Genomic DNA, 17566 nt, shown 5'->3' on the forward strand with positions numbered 1-17566 from the left:
TGCAGCACTCCCTCAGCACTGACCCTCTGACAGTGCAGCACTCCCTCAGTACTGACCCTCTGACAGTGCGGCACTCCCTCAGTACTGACCCTCTGACAGTGCAGCACTCCCTCAGTACTGACCCTCTGACAGTGCAGCACTCCCTCAGAACTGACCTCTGACAGTGCAGCACTCCCTCAAGTACTGACCCACTGACAGTGCAGCACTCCCTCAGCACTGACCCTCTGACAGTGCGGCACTCCCTCAGCACTGACCCTCTGAAAGTGCAGCACTCCTTCAGCACTGACCCTCTGACAGTGCAGCACTCCATCAGTACTGACCCTCTGACAGTGCGGCACTCCCTCAATACTGACCCTCTAACAGTGCAGCGCTCCCTCAGTACTGACCCTCTGACAGTGAGGTACTCCCTCAGTACTGACCCTCTGACAGTGCAGCACTCCCTCAGTACTGACCCTCTGACAGTGCAGCGCTCCCTCAGTACTGACCCTCTGACAGTGCGGCACTCCCGCAGTACTGACCCTCTGACAGTGCAGCTCTCCCTCAGTACTGACCCTCTGACAGTGCAGCACTCCCTCAACACTGGCCCTCTGACAGTGCAGCACTCCCTCAGCACTAACCCTCTGACAGTGCAGCACTCCCTCAGTACTGACCCTCTGACAGTGCAGTACACCCTCTGTACTGACCCTCTGACAGTGCAGCACTCCCTCAGTACTGACCCTCTGATAGTGCAGCACTCCCTCAGTACTGACCCTCTGACAGTACAGCACTCCCTAAATACTGACTATCTGACAGTGCGGCACTCCCTCAGTACTGACCCTATGACAGTGCGGCACTCCCTCTGTACTGACCTTCTCACAGTGCAGCACTCCCTCAGTACTGACCCTCTGACAATGCAGCACTCCCTCAGTGCTGATCCTCTGACAGCGCAGCACTCCCTCAGTACTGACCCTCTGACAGTGCGGCACTCCCTCAGTACTGACCCTCTGACAGTGCAGCATTCCCTCAGCACTGACCCTCTGACAGTGAGGCACTCCCTCAGTACTGACCATCTGACAGTGCAGCACTCCCTCAGTACTGACCCTCTGACAGTGCAGCACTCCCTCAGTACTGACCCTCTGACAGTGCGGCACTCCCTCAGTACTGACCCTCTGACAGTGCAGCATTCCCTCAGCACTGACCCTCTGACAGTGAGGCACTCCCTCAGTACTGACCATCTGACAGTGCAGCACTCCCTCAGTACTGACCCTCTGACAGTGCAGCCCTCCCTCAGTACTGACCCTCTGACAGTGCAGCACTCCCTCAGTACTGACCCTCTGACAGTGCAGGATTCCCTCAATACTGACCCTCTGACAGTGCAGCACTCCTTCAGTACTGACCCTCTGACAGTGCAGCACTCCCTCAGTACTGACCCTCTGACAGTGCAGTACACCCTCTGTACTGACCCTCTGACAGTGCAGCACTCCCTCAGTACTGACCCTCTGATTGTGCAGCACTCCCTCAGTACTGACCCTCTGACAGTACAGCACTCCCTAAATACTGACCATCTGACAGTGCGGCACTCCCTCAGTACTGACCCTATGACAGTGCGGCACTCCCTCTGTACTGACCTTCTCACAGTGCGGCACTCCCTCAGTACTGACCCTCTGACAGTGAGTCACTCCCTCAGTACTGACCCTCTGACAGTGCAGCACTCCCTCAGTACTGACCCTCTGACACGGCAGCACTCCCTCAGTACTGACCCTCTGACAGTACTGCACTCCCTCAGTACTGGCTCTCTGACAGTGCAGCACTCCCTCAGTACTGACCCTCTGACACGGCAGCACTCCCTCAGTACTGACCCTCTGACAGTACTGCACTCCCTCAGTACTGACTCTCTGACAGTGCAGCCCTCCCTCAGTACTGACCCTCTGACAGTGCAGCAGTCCCTCCGTACTGACCCTCTGACAGTGCAGCCCTCCCTCAGTACTGACCCCGTGACAGTGCAGCACTCTCTTTTTACTGGCCATCCAACAGTCAATCACTTACGAGAGTGCTGGTGAGGTAACTAACTTTGGGGAGACTCAATGAGTGCAGCACAGTAACACTGTAGTTCGCGCTATTTCTTCACAGCGCTTGGGACCCAGGTTCAATTCCCGGCTTGGGTCACTGTCTGTGCGGAGTCTGCACGTTCTCCCCGTGTCTGCGTGGATTTCCTCTGAGTGCTCCGGTTTCCTCCCACAAATCCCGAAAGACGTGGTTAGGTGAATTGGACATTCTGAATCCTCCCTCCCTGTACGACACAAAGGTTAGTGGAATTGCGGATGGCGATGAGGACTGTCAGAGGATACAGCAGGATTTAGATCGTTTGGAGACTTGGGCGGAGAGATGGCAGATGGAGTTTAATCCGGACAAATGTGAGGTAATGCATTTTGGAAGGTCTAATGCAGGTAGGGAATATACAGTGAATGGTAGAACCCTCAAGAGTATTGAAAGTCAGAGAGATCGAGGAGTACAGGTCCACAGGTCACTGAAAGGGGCAACACAGGTGGAGAAGGTAGTCAAGAAGGCATTCGGCATGCTTGCGTTCATTGGCCGGGGCATTGAGTATAAGAATTGGCAAGTCATGTTGCAGCTGTATAGAACCTTAGTTAGGCCAACTTGGAGTGTAGTGTTCAATTCTGGTCACCACACTACCAGAAGGATGTGGAGGCTTTAGAGAGGGTGCAGAAGAGGATGTTGCCTGGTATGGAGGGCATTAGCTATGAGGAGAGGTTGAAAAACTCGGTTTGTTCTCACTGGAACAACGGAGGTTGAGGGGCGACCTGATAGAGGTCTACAAAATTATGAGGGGCATAGACAGAGTGGATTTTCCCCAGGGTAGAGCGGTCAATTACTAGGGGACATAGGTTTAAGGTGCGAGGGGCAAGGTTCAGAGGAGATGTACGAGGCAAGTTTTTTACACAGAGGGTAGTGGGTGCCTGGAACTCGCTGCCGGAGGAGGTGGTGGAAGCAGGGACGATAGTGACATTTAAGAGGCATCTTGACAAATACATGAATAGGATGGGAATAGGGGGATACGGACCCCGGAAGTGTGGAAGATTTTAGTTTAGACGGGCAGCATGGTTGGCGCAGGCTTGGAGGGCCGAAAGGCCTGTTCCTGTGCTTTATTCTTTGTACCCGAACAGGCGCTTGTCTCAGTGCTTTTAAAAACCTGTGTGAATACCCTTTGCTTCAAAACTCTGACGTGTTCACTTAACTCTTTCCCATGTCCTGTTTCTGGATGAAGTGAGTAAAATGGTTTCATCAAAGCAGAGAATCACACAGCACAGATGGAGGCCATTCAGCCCATCATAGTATCATAGAATCCCAGTGCCAAAGGGGGCCATTCGGACCAACGAGTCTGTACTTGACCCTCGGAAACCTCACTTACCTAGGCTCACTCCCCCGCCCTAACCCCGTGACCCCATCTAAGCTGGACAACTTTGGACACTTAAGTCGAAATTTATCCTGACCTTTGGACTATGGGAGGAAACCGGAGCACCCGGAGGAAACCCACGCAGGCACGGGGAGACCGTGCGGACTCCGCACAGACTGTGACCTGAGGCCGGAATCGAACCTGGGTGCCTGGCGCTGAGAGATAGCAGTGCTAACCACTGTGCCACCCTCTGCTGTCTCGTTGTTCGAGCTAGCCAATACGTCTCACTCCCTCGCTGTCTCTCCGTCGCCTGAAAATTATTTTATTTTCCAAAGAATTGTCCACTCTCCCATCTGGAAGTTCCGACTGATGCTGTGCCACTCTCTCAGGCAGCACCTTCTATTCTGGGGTAGAGGTGGCAGCATTTAGTCCTCTGCCTTACTCTGTGTGTGTGTGTGTGTGTGTCTCTCTCTCTCTGTTTCTTTCTATCTGTCCCTTGTTCTCTATGTTTCTCTCTCTGTTTCTCTCTATCTCTCTCGCTCTCCAGCACACCAGGTTCAGCCTCTGAGGTCAATGTTGGGGGCGGGGAGGAGGGGGTGGAATTTTAAAATCTAGACCAAAGTCACCTGTTGTTTATGATCAAAGTTCCAGCAGCACAGCCCCCTGGGTGACCCTGTCTAATTTGGTCTGTCGGGATTAGGTTACGGCATGGCTGGGTTACCACCTAAATAGTTGGGCCTCGGAGTGACTGCAGTAATGGAGCGGGGAAGACTCCCTGGGAGAGTCCAAGCAGGCCCAGGGAGGACGACTCCTCGGGACCTATCAGGCCTCTGACAGACCTCCCAGGATGCCTCGTCTGCTAAACTCTGGACGGGTCAGGGAATGGCCACCTGGCCCAGGAATGCCATCAGACGACTCAGCTATTCCCCTTGGCAACAGGCCTGTCCATCCCCTTGGCAACGTGCACCCACAATGCACAGCATCCCAGCAGAAGTCAACACTTTCACCTCAATGGTTGACCAGTGCTACTGAACCCGGCACCTTCCTGATTGGTCATTGATGTGAACCCTGGGGCTCCCTGATTGGCTGCTGGTCATTTTTTGGCATTTGCTGGGTGATATTGATTTCTGATTGGCTGGTGCTGAAGAAGAGATTTGATGGTTTTGGACGATGGTTGGACTGACATCTGCGGCGATTGGGTTCCAGGACGATCTGTCTAGTTTACATGGCGTGGGGTGGATGCAGAGGTCTTGGGGGAAGGTCATGGTGGTCAGTTTTAGGTGAAGGTGACAGCAGTGGTCCCCGTCCCCCACCTTATCCAAGTCCCAATCCAGAGCCATCTCGGCTGACACTCGCATAGCATACCCCGATTCTACACCGCAGCAATCACACGAGCCGTACTCAGGTTCATTGTGTCATGTGAGAGTACCTTTAAGAAATGGGTGTCAGAAATGTGCCCTTAAGAAATGGAACTGCTTACGTTACTGAAGTGATGTCAGAGGGTGGGGGGGAGCTGAGCTCCACTTCTGCTTTTTGAGTTTCAGTTTTTTGAACCGATAAAGTATTTTTACTGTGTGCATTTCTTAATTGATGGCGCAAAGGTGAAAAATGAAACTATCTTGAAGTTGATGGTTTATATTTTGTTCTTGGGGGGAGGTGTCATGTGAGAGTACCTTTAAGAAATGGGTGTTTAAGAAATGTACCTTTAAGAAATGGAACTACTCATGTTACTGAAGTGATGTCAGAGTGGGGGTGGGGGAGCTGAGCTCACTTCTACTTTTTGAGTTTCAGTTTGAGAGAGCAGCTTGGGGGTGTCTGTGTGTTTCCAGTCAGCTGCATGAAGAAAACAACGGGGCTGTAGCTGAATTAACCAAAAGCAGCAGCAAGGTTGAACCCTTTCTCACTATATATATTGAATGTAACCTAATGTGCTCCTGTTTGAAGGTGGGTTAAGTCTTTTGGATGTTAAAAGGACAGCTGAAATTATTACTTAGTCTTTGGGGGTTATCTTTGAATTAATGGGTGTTAAGATATTCAATGGTTGTTTTAAAAAGGTAAACTCGAGTTGATAGAATAAACATTATTTGGTTTTAAAAAACACTTGTCCATTTATGCTGTACCACACCTGTAGAGTGGGCCGTGTGCTCCCCACACCACAATCTATTAAAAGTTCTGGGTCAGTTGAACTCCATGCTACACTTTGGGGTTCTCTAAACTCTGACCCATAACAATCGGGAGATCAATGATGGAACATGTCCGGAGGGGCACCATGTACAAATCTCTGGGTGAGAGAGGGAAAACTTTACCCAATGTCACCCTCATCCTGACGGCCACCTTTCTGTGCTTGGACCCCCAGGAACGCAAACACCAAGCGTCATTGCGCTCTGAGATTCTACCTGTCCCCGGTCTTGCGAAGGCTGGGTCTGGGCACATTGTCGCTGAAAGTTCAGAGGAATGTTCCAGAGGATACGTGCCGTATCATCTGTGTGGCCAGAGAGGAGGGGAGACATTGCAGTGTGGGCTCTGGGTCAGTGAGGGCGAAAGACATTGCAGTGTGGGCTCTGGGTGAGAAAGGAGGGGAGGCATTGCAGTGTGGGCTCTGGGTCAGTGAGGGCGAAAGACATTGCAGTGTGGGCTCTGGGCAGAAAGGGGGGGAGACATTGCAGTGTGGGCTCTGGGCCAGAGAGGGGGGGAGACATTGCAGTGTGGGCTCTGGGTGAGAAAGGAGGGGAGACATTGCAGTGTGGGCTCTGGGACAGAGAGCGCGAGAGACACTGCAGTGTGGGCTCTGGGCAGAGAGGAGGGGAGACATTGCAGTGTGGGCTCTGGGCCAGAGAGGAGGGGAGACATTGCAGCGTGGGCTCTGGGCCAGTGAGGGCGAAAGACATTGCAGTGTGGGCTCTGGGCCAGAGAGGAGGGGAGACAATGCAGTGTGGGCTCTGGGCAGAGAGGAGGGGAGACATTGCAGTGTGGGCTCTGGGCCAGAGAGGAGGGGAGACATTGCAGCGTGGGCTCTGGGTCAGTGAGGGCGAAAGACATTGCAGTGTGGGCTCTGGGCCAGAGAGGAGGGGAGACATTGCAGTGTGGGCTCTGGGCAGAGAGGAGGGGAGACAATGCAGTGTGGGCTCTGGGCCAGAGAGGAGGGGAGACATTGCAGAGTGGGTTCTGGGCCAGAGAGGAGGGGAGACATTGCAGAGTGGGTTCTGGGCCAGAGAGGAGGGGAGACATTGCAGAGTGGGTTCTGGGCCAGAGAGGAGGGGAGACATTGCAGTGTGGGCTCTGGGTCAGTGAGGGCGAAAGACATTGCAGTGTGGGCTCTGGGCAGAAAGGGGGGGAGACATTGCAGTGTGGGCTCTGGGACAGAGAGGGGGGGAGACATTGCAGTGTGGGCTCTGGGTGAGAAAGGAGGGGAGACATTGCAGTGTGGGCTCTGGGACAGAGAGCGCGAGAGACACTGCAGTGTGGGCTCTGGGCAGAGAGGAGGGGAGACATTGCAGTGTGGGCTCTGGGCCAGAGAGGAGGGGAGACATTGCAGCGTGGGCTCTGGGCCAGTGAGGGCGAAAGACATTGCAGTGTGGGCTCTGGGCCAGAGAGGAGGGGAGACAATGCAGTGTGGGCTCTGGGCAGAGAGGAGGGGAGACATTGCAGTGTGGGCTCTGGGCCAGAGAGGAGGGGAGACATTGCAGCGTGGGCTCTGGGTCAGTGAGGGCGAAAGACATTGCAGTGTGGGCTCTGGGCCAGAGAGGAGGGGAGACATTGCAGTGTGGGCTCTGGGCAGAGAGGAGGGGAGACAATGCAGTGTGGGCTCTGGGCCAGAGAGGAGGGGAGACATTGCAGAGTGGGTTCTGGGCCAGAGAGGAGGGGAGACATTGCAGAGTGGGTTCTGGGCCAGAGAGGAGGGGAGACATTGCAGAGTGGGTTCTGGGCCAGAGAGGAGGGGAGACATTGCAGTGTGGGCTCTGGGCCAGTGAGGATGAAAGACATTGCAGTGTGGGCTCTGGGCCAGTGAGGATGAAAGACATTGCAGTGTGGGCTCTTGGCCAGAGAGGAGGGGAGACATTGCAGTGTGGGCTCTGGGCCAGTGAGGATGAAAGACATTGCAGTGTGGGTTCTGGGCCAGAGAGGAGGGGAGACATTGCAGTGTGGGCTCTGGGCCAGTGAGGATGAAAGACATTGCAGTGTGGGTTCTGGGCCAGAGAGGAGGGGAGACATTGCAGTGTGGGCTCTTGGCCAGAAAGTGTGAGAGACATTGCAGTGTGGGCTCTGGGCCAGAGAGGAAGGGAGATATTGCAGTGTGTGCTCTGAGCCAGAGAGGAGGAGAGACATTGCAGTGTGGGCTCTGGGCCAGAGAGGAGGGGAGACATTGCAGTGTGGGCTCTGGGCCAGTGAGGGCGAGAGACACTGCAGTGTGGGCTCTGGGCAGAGAGGAGGGGAGACATTGCAGTGTGGGCTCTGGGACAGAGAGGAAGGGAGATATTGCAGTGTGTGCTCTGAGCCAGAGAGGAGGAGAGACATTGCAGTGTGGGCTCTGGGCCAGAGAGGAGGGGAGACATTGCAGCGTGGGCTCTGGGCCAGAGAAGAGGGGAGACATTGCAGTGTGGGCTCTGGGCCAGAAAGGAGGGGAGACATTGCAGTGTGGGCTCTGGGTGAGAAAGGAGGGGAGACATAGCAGTGTGGGCTCTGGGACAGAGAGTGCGAGAGACATTGCAGTGTGGGCTCTGGGCCAGAGAAGAGGGGAGACATTGCAGTGTGGGCTCTGGGCAGAGAGGAGGGGAGACAATGCAGTGTGGGCTCTGGGTCAGTGAGGGCGAAAGACATTGCAGTGTGGGCTCTGGGCCAGAGAGGAGGGGAGACATTGCAGTGTGGGCTCTGAGCCAGAGAGGAGGGGAGACATTGCAGTGTGGGCTCTGGGCCAGAGAGGAGGGGAGACATTGAATTGTGGGCTCTGGGCCAGAGAGGAGGGGAGACATTGCAGAGTGGGTTCTGGGCCAGAGAGGAGGGGAGACATTGCAGTGTGGGCTCTGGGCCAGTGAGGATGAAAGACATTGCAGTGTGGGCTCTGGGCCAGAGAGGAGGGGAGACAATGCAGTGTGGGCTCTGGGCCAGAGAGGAGGGGAGACATTGCAGAGTGGGTTCTGGCCCAGAGAGGAGGGGAGACATTGCAGAGTGGGTTCTGGGCCAGAGAGGAGGGGAGACATTGCAGAGTGGGTTCTGGCCCAGAGAGGAGGGGAGACATTGCAGAGTGGGTTCTGGGCCAGAGAGGAGGGGAGACATTGCAGTGTGGGCTCTGGGCCAGTGAGGATGAAAGAAATTGCATTGTGGGCTCTGGGCAGAGAGGAGGAGAGACATTGCAGAATGGGTTCTGGGCCAGAGAGGAGGGGAGACAATGCAGTGTGGGCTCTGGGCCAGAGAGGAGGGGAGACATTGCAGAATGGGTTCTGGGCCAGAGAGGAGGGGAGACAATGCAGTGTGGGCTCTGGGCCAGAGAGGAGGGGAGACATTGCAGAATGGGTTCTGGGCCAGAGAGGAGGGGAGACATTGCAGAATGGGTTCTGGGCCAGAGAGGAGGGGAGACATTGCAGTGTGGGCTCTGGGCAGAGAGGAGGAGAGACTTTGCAGTGTGGACTCTGGGCCAGAGAGGAGGAGAGACATTGCAGTGTGGGCTCTTGGCCAGAGAGGAGGAGAGACATTCGAGTGTGCGCTCTTGGCCAGAGAGGAGGAGAGACATTGGAGTGTGCGCTCTTGGCCAGAGAGGAGGGGAGACATTGCAGTGTGGGCTTTGGGACAGAGAGGAGGGGAGACATTGCAGTGTGGGCTCTGGGCAGAGAGGAGGGGAGACATTGCAGTGTGGGCTCTGGGCCGAGAGGAGGGGAGACATTGCAATGTGGGCTCTGGACCAGAGATGAGCGGAGACATTGCAGTGTGGGCTCTGGGCCAGAGAGGAGGAGAGACATTGCAGTGTGGGCTCTGGGCCAGAGAGGAAGGGAGATATTGCAGTGTGTGCTCTGAGCCAGAGAGGAGGGGAGACATTGCAGTGTGGGCTCTGGGCCAGAGAGGAGGGGAGACATTGCAGTGTGGGCTCTGGGCCAGTGAGGGCGAAAGACATTGCAGTGTGGGCTCTGGGCCAGAGAGTAGGGGAGACATTGCAGTGTGGGCTCTGGGCAGAGAGGAGGGGAGACATTGCAGTGTGGGCTCTGAGCCAGAGAGGAGGGGAGACATTGCAGCGTGGGCTCTGGGCCAGAGAGGAGGGGAGACATTGCAGAGTGGGTTCTGGGCCAGAGAGGAGGGGAGACATTGCAGTGTGGGCTCTGGGCCAGTGAGGATGAAAGACATTGCAGTGTGGGCTCTGGGCCAGTGAGGATGAAAGACATTGCAGTGTGGGCTCTTGGCCAGAGAGGAGGGGAGACATTGCAGTGTGGGCTCTGGGCCAGTGAGGATGAAAGACATTGCAGTGTGGGTTCTGGGCCAGAGAGGAGGGGAGACATTGCAGTGTGGGCTCTGGGCCAGTGAGGATGAAAGACATTGCAGTGTGGGTTCTGGGCCAGAGAGGAGGGGAGACATTGCAGTGTGGGCTCTTGGCCAGAAAGTGTGAGAGACATTGCAGTGTGGGCTCTGGGCCAGAGAGGAAGGGAGATATTGCAGTGTGTGCTCTGAGCCAGAGAGGAGGAGAGACATTGCAGTGTGGGCTCTGGGCCAGAGAGGAGGGGAGACATTGCAGTGTGGGCTCTGGGCCAGTGAGGGCGAGAGACACTGCAGTGTGGGCTCTGGGCAGAGAGGAGGGGAGACATTGCAGTGTGGGCTCTGGGACAGAGAGGAAGGGAGATATTGCAGTGTGTGCTCTGAGCCAGAGAGGAGGAGAGACATTGCAGTGTGGGCTCTGGGCCAGAGAGGAGGGGAGACATTGCAGCGTGGGCTCTGGGCCAGAGAAGAGGGGAGACATTGCAGTGTGGGCTCTGGGCCAGAGAGGAGGGGAGACATTGCAGTGTGGGCTCTGAGCCAGAGAGGAGGGGAGACATTGCAGTGTGGGCTCTGGGCCAGAGAGGAGGGGAGACATTGAATTGTGGGCTCTGGGCCAGAGAGGAGGGGAGACATTGCAGAGTGGGTTCTGGGCCAGAGAGGAGGGGAGACATTGCAGTGTGGGCTCTGGGCCAGTGAGGATGAAAGACATTGCAGTGTGGGCTTTGGGCCAGAGAGGAGGGGAGACAATGCAGTGTGGGCTCTGGGCCAGAGAGGAGGGGAGACATTGCAGAGTGGGTTCTGGCCCAGAGAGGAGGGGAGACATTGCAGAGTGGGTTCTGGGCCAGAGAGGAGGGGAGACATTGCAGAGTGGGTTCTGGCCCAGAGAGGAGGGGAGACATTGCAGAGTGGGTTCTGGGCCAGAGAGGAGGGGAGACATTGCAGTGTGGGCTCTGGGCCAGTGAGGATGAAAGAAATTGCATTGTGGGCTCTGGGCAGAGAGGAGGAGAGACATTGCAGAATGGGTTCTGGGCCAGAGAGGAGGGGAGACAATGCAGTGTGGGCTCTGGGCCAGAGAGGAGGGGAGACATTGCAGAATGGGTTCTGGGCCAGAGAGGAGGGGAGACAATGCAGTGTGGGCTCTGGGCCAGAGAGGAGGGGAGACATTGCAGAATGGGTTCTGGGCCAGAGAGGAGGGGAGACATTGCAGAATGGGTTCTGGGCCAGAGAGGAGGGGAGACATTGCAGTGTGGGCTCTGGGCAGAGAGGAGGAGAGACTTTGCAGTGTGGACTCTGGGCCAGAGAGGAGGAGAGACATTGCAGTGTGGGCTCTTGGCCAGAGAGGAGGAGAGACATTCGAGTGTGCGCTCTTGGCCAGAGAGGAGGAGAGACATTGGAGTGTGCGCTCTTGGCCAGAGAGGAGGGGAGACATTGCAGTGTGGGCTTTGGGACAGAGAGGAGGGGAGACATTGCAGTGTGGGCTCTGGGCAGAGAGGAGGGGAGACATTGCAGTGTGGGCTCTGGGCCGAGAGGAGGGGAGACATTGCAATGTGGGCTCTGGACCAGAGATGAGCGGAGACATTGCAGTGTGGGCTCTGGGCCAGAGAGGAGGAGAGACATTGCAGTGTGGGCTCTGGGCCAGAGAGGAAGGGAGATATTGCAGTGTGTGCTCTGAGCCAGAGAGGAGGGGAGACATTGCAGTGTGGGCTCTGGGCCAGAGAGGAGGGGAGACATTGCAGTGTGGGCTCTGGGCCAGTGAGGGCGAAAGACATTGCAGTGTGGGCTCTGGGCCAGAGAGTAGGGGAGACATTGCAGTGTGGGCTCTGGGCAGAGAGGAGGGGAGACATTGCAGTGTGGGCTCTGAGCCAGAGAGGAGGGGAGACATTGCAGCGTGGGCTCTGGGCCAGAGAGGAGGGGAGACATTGCAGAGTGGGTTCTGGGCCAGAGAGGAGGGGAGACATTGCAGTGTGGGCTCTGGGCCAGTGAGGATGAAAGACATTGCAGTGTGGGCTCTGGGCCAGTGAGGATGAAAGACATTGCAGTGTGGGCTCTTGGCCAGAGAGGAGGGGAGACATTGCAGTGTGGGCTCTGGGCCAGTGAGGATGAAAGACATTGCAGTGTGGGTTCTGGGCCAGAGAGGAGGGGAGACATTGCAGTGTGGGCTCTGGGCCAGTGAGGATGAAAGACATTGCAGTGTGGGTTCTGGGCCAGAGAGGAGGGGAGACATTGCAGTGTGGGCTCTTGGCCAGAAAGTGTGAGAGACATTGCAGTGTGGGCTCTGGGCCAGAGAGGAAGGGAGATATTGCAGTGTGTGCTCTGAGCCAGAGAGGAGGAGAGACATTGCAGTGTGGGCTCTGGGCCAGAGAGGAGGGGAGACATTGCAGTGTGGGCTCTGGGCCAGTGAGGGCGAGAGACACTGCAGTGTGGGCTCTGGGCAGAGAGGAGGGGAGACATTGCAGTGTGGGCTCTGGGACAGAGAGGAAGGGAGATATTGCAGTGTGTGCTCTGAGCCAGAGAGGAGGAGAGACATTGCAGTGTGGGCTCTGGGCCAGAGAGGAGGGGAGACATTGCAGCGTGGGCTCTGGGCCAGAGAAGAGGGGAGACATTGCAGTGTGGGCTCTGGGCCAGAAAGGAGGGGAGACATTGCAGTGTGGGCTCTGGGTGAGAAAGGAGGGGAGACATAGCAGTGTGGGCTCTGGGACAGAGAGTGCGAGAGACATTGCAGTGTGGGCTCTGGGCCAGAGAAGAGGGGAGACATTGCAGTGTGGGCTCTGGGTCAGTGAGGGCGAAAGACATTGCAGTGTGGGCTCTGGGCCAGAGAGGAGGGGAGACATTGCAGTGTGGGCTCTGAGCCAGAGAGGAGGGGAGACATTGCAGTGTGGGCTCTGGGCCAGAGAGGAGGGGAGACATTGAATTGTGGGCTCTGGGCCAGAGAGGAGGGGAGACATTGCAGAGTGGGTTCTGGGCCAGAGAGGAGGGGAGACATTGCAGTGTGGGCTCTGGGCCAGTGAGGATGAAAGACATTGCAGTGTGGGCTCTGGGCCAGAGAGGAGGGGAGACAATGCAGTGTGGGCTCTGGGCCAGAGAGGAGGGGAGACATTGCAGAGTGGGTTCTGGCCCAGAGAGGAGGGGAGACATTGCAGAGTGGGTTCTGGGCCAGAGAGGAGGGGAGACATTGCAGAGTGGGTTCTGGCCCAGAGAGGAGGGGAGACATTGCAGAGTGGGTTCTGGGCCAGAGAGGAGGGGAGACATTGCAGTGTGGGCTCTGGGCCAGTGAGGATGAAAGAAATTGCATTGTGGGCTCTGGGCAGAGAGGAGGAGAGACATTGCAGAATGGGTTCTGGGCCAGAGAGGAGGGGAGACAATGCAGTGTGGGCTCTGGGCCAGAGAGGAGGGGAGACATTGCAGAATGGGTTCTGGGCCAGAGAGGAGGGGAGACAATGCAGTGTGGGCTCTGGGCCAGAGAGGAGGGGAGACATTGCAGAATGGGTTCTGGGCCAGAGAGGAGGGGAGACATTGCAGAATGGGTTCTGGGCCAGAGAGGAGGGGAGACATTGCAGTGTGGGCTCTGGGCAGAGAGGAGGAGAGACTTTGCAGTGTGGGCTCTGGGCCAGAGAGGAGGAGAGACATTGCAGTGTGGGCTCTTGGCCAGAGAGGAGGAGAGACATTCGAGTGTGCGCTCTTGGCCAGAGAGGAGGAGAGACATTGGAGTGTGCGCTCTTGGCCAGAGAGGAGGGGAGACATTGCAGTGTGGGCTTTGGGACAGAGAGGAGGGGAGACATTGCAGTGTGGGCTCTGGGCAGAGAGGAGGGGAGACATTGCAGTGTGGGCTCTGGGCCGAGAGGAGGGGAGACATTGCAATGTGGGCTCTGGACCAGAGAAGAGCGGAGACATTGCAGTGTGGGCTCTGGGCCAGAGAGGAGGAGAGACATTGCAGTGTGGGCTCTGGGCCAGAGAGGAAGGGAGATATTGCAGTGTGTGCTCTGAGCCAGAGAGGAGGGGAGACATTGCAGTGTGGGCTCTGGGCCAGAGAGGAGGGGAGACATTGCAGTGTGGGCTCTGGGCCAGTGAGGGCGAAAGACATTGCAGTGTGGGCTCTGGGCCAGAGAGTAGGGGAGACATTGCAGTGTGGGCTCTGGGCAGAGAGGAGGGGAGACATTGCAGTGTGGGCTCTGAGCCAGAGAGGAGGGGAGACATTGCAGCGTGGGCTCTGGGCCAGAGAAGAGGGGAGACATTGCAGTGTGGGCTCAGGGCCAGTGAGGGAGAAAGAAATTGCAGTGTGGGCTCTGGGCCAGAAAGGAGGGGAGACATTGCAGTGTGGGCTCTGGGCAGAGAGGAGGGGAGACAATGCAGTGTGGGCTCTGGGCCAGTGAGGGCGAAAGACATTGCAGTGTGGGCTCTGGGCCAGAGAGGAGGGGAGACATTGCAGTGTGGGCTCTGAGCCAGAGAGGAGGGGAGACATTGCAGTGTGGGCTCTGGGCCAGAGAGGAGGGGAGACATTGAATTGTGGGCTCTGGGCCAGAGAGGAGGGGAGACATTGCAGAGTGGGTTCTGGGCCAGAGAGGAGGGGAGACATTGCAGTGTGGGCTCTGGGCCAGTGAGGATGAAAGACATTGCAGTGTGGGCTCTGGGCCAGAGAGGAGGGGAGACAATGCAGTGTGGGCTCTGGGCCAGAGAGGAGGGGAGACATTGCAGAGTGGGTTCTGGCCCAGAGAGGAGGGGAGACATTGCAGAGTGGGTTCTGGGCCAGAGAGGAGGGGAGACATTGCAGAGTGGGTTCTGGCCCAGAGAGGAGGGGAGACATTGCAGAGTGGGTTCTGGGCCAGAGAGGAGGGGAGACATTGCAGTGTGGGCTCTGGGCCAGTGAGGATGAAAGAAATTGCATTGTGGGCTCTGGGCAGAGAGGAGGAGAGACATTGCAGAATGGGTTCTGGGCCAGAGAGGAGGGGAGACAATGCAGTGTGGGCTCTGGGCCAGAGAGGAGGGGAGACATTGCAGAATGGGTTCTGGGCCAGAGAGGAGGGGAGACAATGCAGTGTGGGCTCTGGGCCAGAGAGGAGGGGAGACATTGCAGAATGGGTTCTGGGCCAGAGAGGAGGGGAGACATTGCAGAATGGGTTCTGGGCCAGAGAGGAGGGGAGACATTGCAGTGTGGGCTCTGGGCAGAGAGGAGGAGAGACTTTGCAGTGTGGGCTCTGGGCCAGAGAGGAGGAGAGACATTGCAGTGTGGGCTCTTGGCCAGAGAGGAGGAGAGACATTCGAGTGTGCGCTCTTGGCCAGAGAGGAGGAGAGACATTGGAGTGTGCGCTCTTGGCCAGAGAGGAGGGGAGACATTGCAGTGTGGGCTTTGGGACAGAGAGGAGGGGAGACATTGCAGTGTGGGCTCTGGGCAGAGAGGAGGGGAGACATTGCAGTGTGGGCTCTGGGCCGAGAGGAGGGGAGACATTGCAATGTGGGCTCTGGACCAGAGATGAGCGGAGACATTGCAGTGTGGGCTCTGGGCCAGAGAGGAGGAGAGACATTGCAGTGTGGGCTCTGGGCCAGAGAGGAAGGGAGATATTGCAGTGTGTGCTCTGAGCCAGAGAGGAGGGGAGACATTGCAGTGTGGGCTCTGGGCCAGAGAGGAGGGGAGACATTGCAGTGTGGGCTCTGGGCCAGTGAGGGCGAAAGACATTGCAGTGTGGGCTCTGGGCCAGAGAGTAGGGGAGACATTGCAGTGTGGGCTCTGGGCAGAGAGGAGGGGAGACATTGCAGTGTGGGCTCTGAGCCAGAGAGGAGGGGAGACATTGCAGCGTGGGCTCTGGGCCAGAGAAGAGGGGAGACATTGCAGTGTGGGCTCAGGGCCAGTGAGGGAGAAAGAAATTGCAGTGTGGGCTCTGGGCCAGAAAGGAGGGGAGACATTGCAGTGTGGGCTCTGGGCAGAGAGGAGGGGAGACAATGCAGTGTGGGCTCTGGGTCAGTGAGGGCGAAAGACATTGCAGTGTGGGCTCTGGGCCAGAGAGGAGGGGAGACATTGCAGTGTGGGCTCTGAGCCAGAGAGGAGGGGAGACATTGCAGTGTGGGCTCTGGGCCAGAGAGGAGGGGAGACATTGAATTGTGGGCTCTGGGCCAGAGAGGAGGGGAGACATTGCAGAGTGGGTTCTGGGCCAGAGAGGAGGGGAGACATTGCAGTGTGGGCTCTGGGCCAGTGAGGATGAAAGACATTGCAGTGTGGGCTCTGGGCCAGAGAGGAGGGGAGACAATGCAGTGTGGGCTCTGGGCCAGAGAGGAGGGGAGACATTGCAGAGTGGGTTCTGGCCCAGAGAGGAGGGGAGACATTGCAGAGTGGGTTCTGGGCCAGAGAGGAGGGGAGACATTGCAGAGTGGGTTCTGGCCCAGAGAGGAGGGGAGACATTGCAGAGTGGGTTCTGGGCCAGAGAGGAGGGGAGACATTGCAGTGTGGGCTCTGGGCCAGTGAGGATGAAAGAAATTGCATTGTGGGCTCCGGGCAGAGAGGAGGAGAGACATTGCAGAATGGGTTCTGGGCCAGAGAGGAGGGGAGACAATGCAGTGTGGGCTCTGGGCCAAAGAGGAGGGGAGACATTGCAGAATGGGTTCTGGGCCAGAGAGGAGGGGAGACAATGCAGTGTGGGCTCTGGGCCAGAGAGGAGGGGAGACATTGCAGAATGGGTTCTGGGCCAGAGAGGAGGGGAGACATTGCAGAATGGGTTCTGGGCCAGAGAGGAGGGGAGACATTGCAGTGTGGGCTCTGGGCAGAGAGGAGGAGAGACTTTGCAGTGTGGGCTCTGGGCCAGAGAGGAGGAGAGACATTGCAGTGTGGGCTCTTGGCCAGAGAGGAGGAGAGACATTCGAGTGTGCGCTCTTGGCCAGAGAGGAGGAGAGACATTGGAGTGTGCGCTCTTGGCCAGAGAGGAGGGGAGACATTGCAGTGTGGGCTTTGGGACAGAGAGGAGGGGAGACATTGCAGTGTGGGCTCTGGGCAGAGAGGAGGGGAGACATTGCAGTGTGGGCTCTGGGCCGAGAGGAGGGGAGACATTGCAATGTGGGCTCTGGACCAGAGATGAGCGGAGACATTGCAGTGTGGGCTCTGGGCCAGAGAGGAGGAGAGACATTGCAGTGTGGGCTCTGGGCCAGAGAGGAAGGGAGATATTGCAGTGTGTGCTCTGAGCCAGAGAGGAGGGGAGACATTGCAGTGTGGGCTCTGGGCCAGAGAGGAGGGGAGACATTGCAGTGTGGGCTCTGGGCCAGTGAGGGCGAAAGACATTGCAGTGTGGGCTCTGGGCCAGAGAGTAGGGGAGACATTGCAGTGTGGGCTCTGGGCAGAGAGGAGGGGAGACATTGCAGTGTGGGCTCTGAGCCAGAGAGGAGGGGAGACATTGCAGCGTGGGCTCTGGGCCAGAGAAGAGGGGAGACATTGCAGTGTGGGCTCAGGGCCAGTGAGGGAGAAAGAAATTGCAGTGTGGGCTCTGGGCCAGAAAGGAGGGGAGACATTGCAGTGTGGGCTGTGGGTGAGAAAGGAGGGGAGACATAGCAGTGTGGGCTCTGGGCCAGAGAGGAGGGGATACATTGCAGTGTGGGCTTTGGGCAGAGAGGACGGGAGACAATTAAGTGAGGGCTCTGGGCCAGGGAGGAGGGGAGACATTGCAGTGTGGGCTCTGGGCCGGAGAGTGCGAGAGACATTGCATTGTGGGCTCTGGGCAGAGAGGAGGAGAGACA

General features: G+C 57.2%; 1 protein-coding gene across 6 annotated transcripts in view; it reads right to left on the bottom strand.

Moving 5' to 3' along the window:
* LOC140386457 (obscurin-like protein 1) overlaps positions 1-17566 on the bottom strand; it is a 329104-nt gene that overhangs the window by 77530 nt on the left and 234008 nt on the right. The window lies entirely within an intron of this gene.

This window comes from Scyliorhinus torazame, chromosome 2 (assembly GCF_047496885.1).
Source record: "Scyliorhinus torazame isolate Kashiwa2021f chromosome 2, sScyTor2.1, whole genome shotgun sequence".
NCBI classification, from domain to species: domain Eukaryota; kingdom Metazoa; phylum Chordata; class Chondrichthyes; order Carcharhiniformes; family Scyliorhinidae; genus Scyliorhinus; species Scyliorhinus torazame.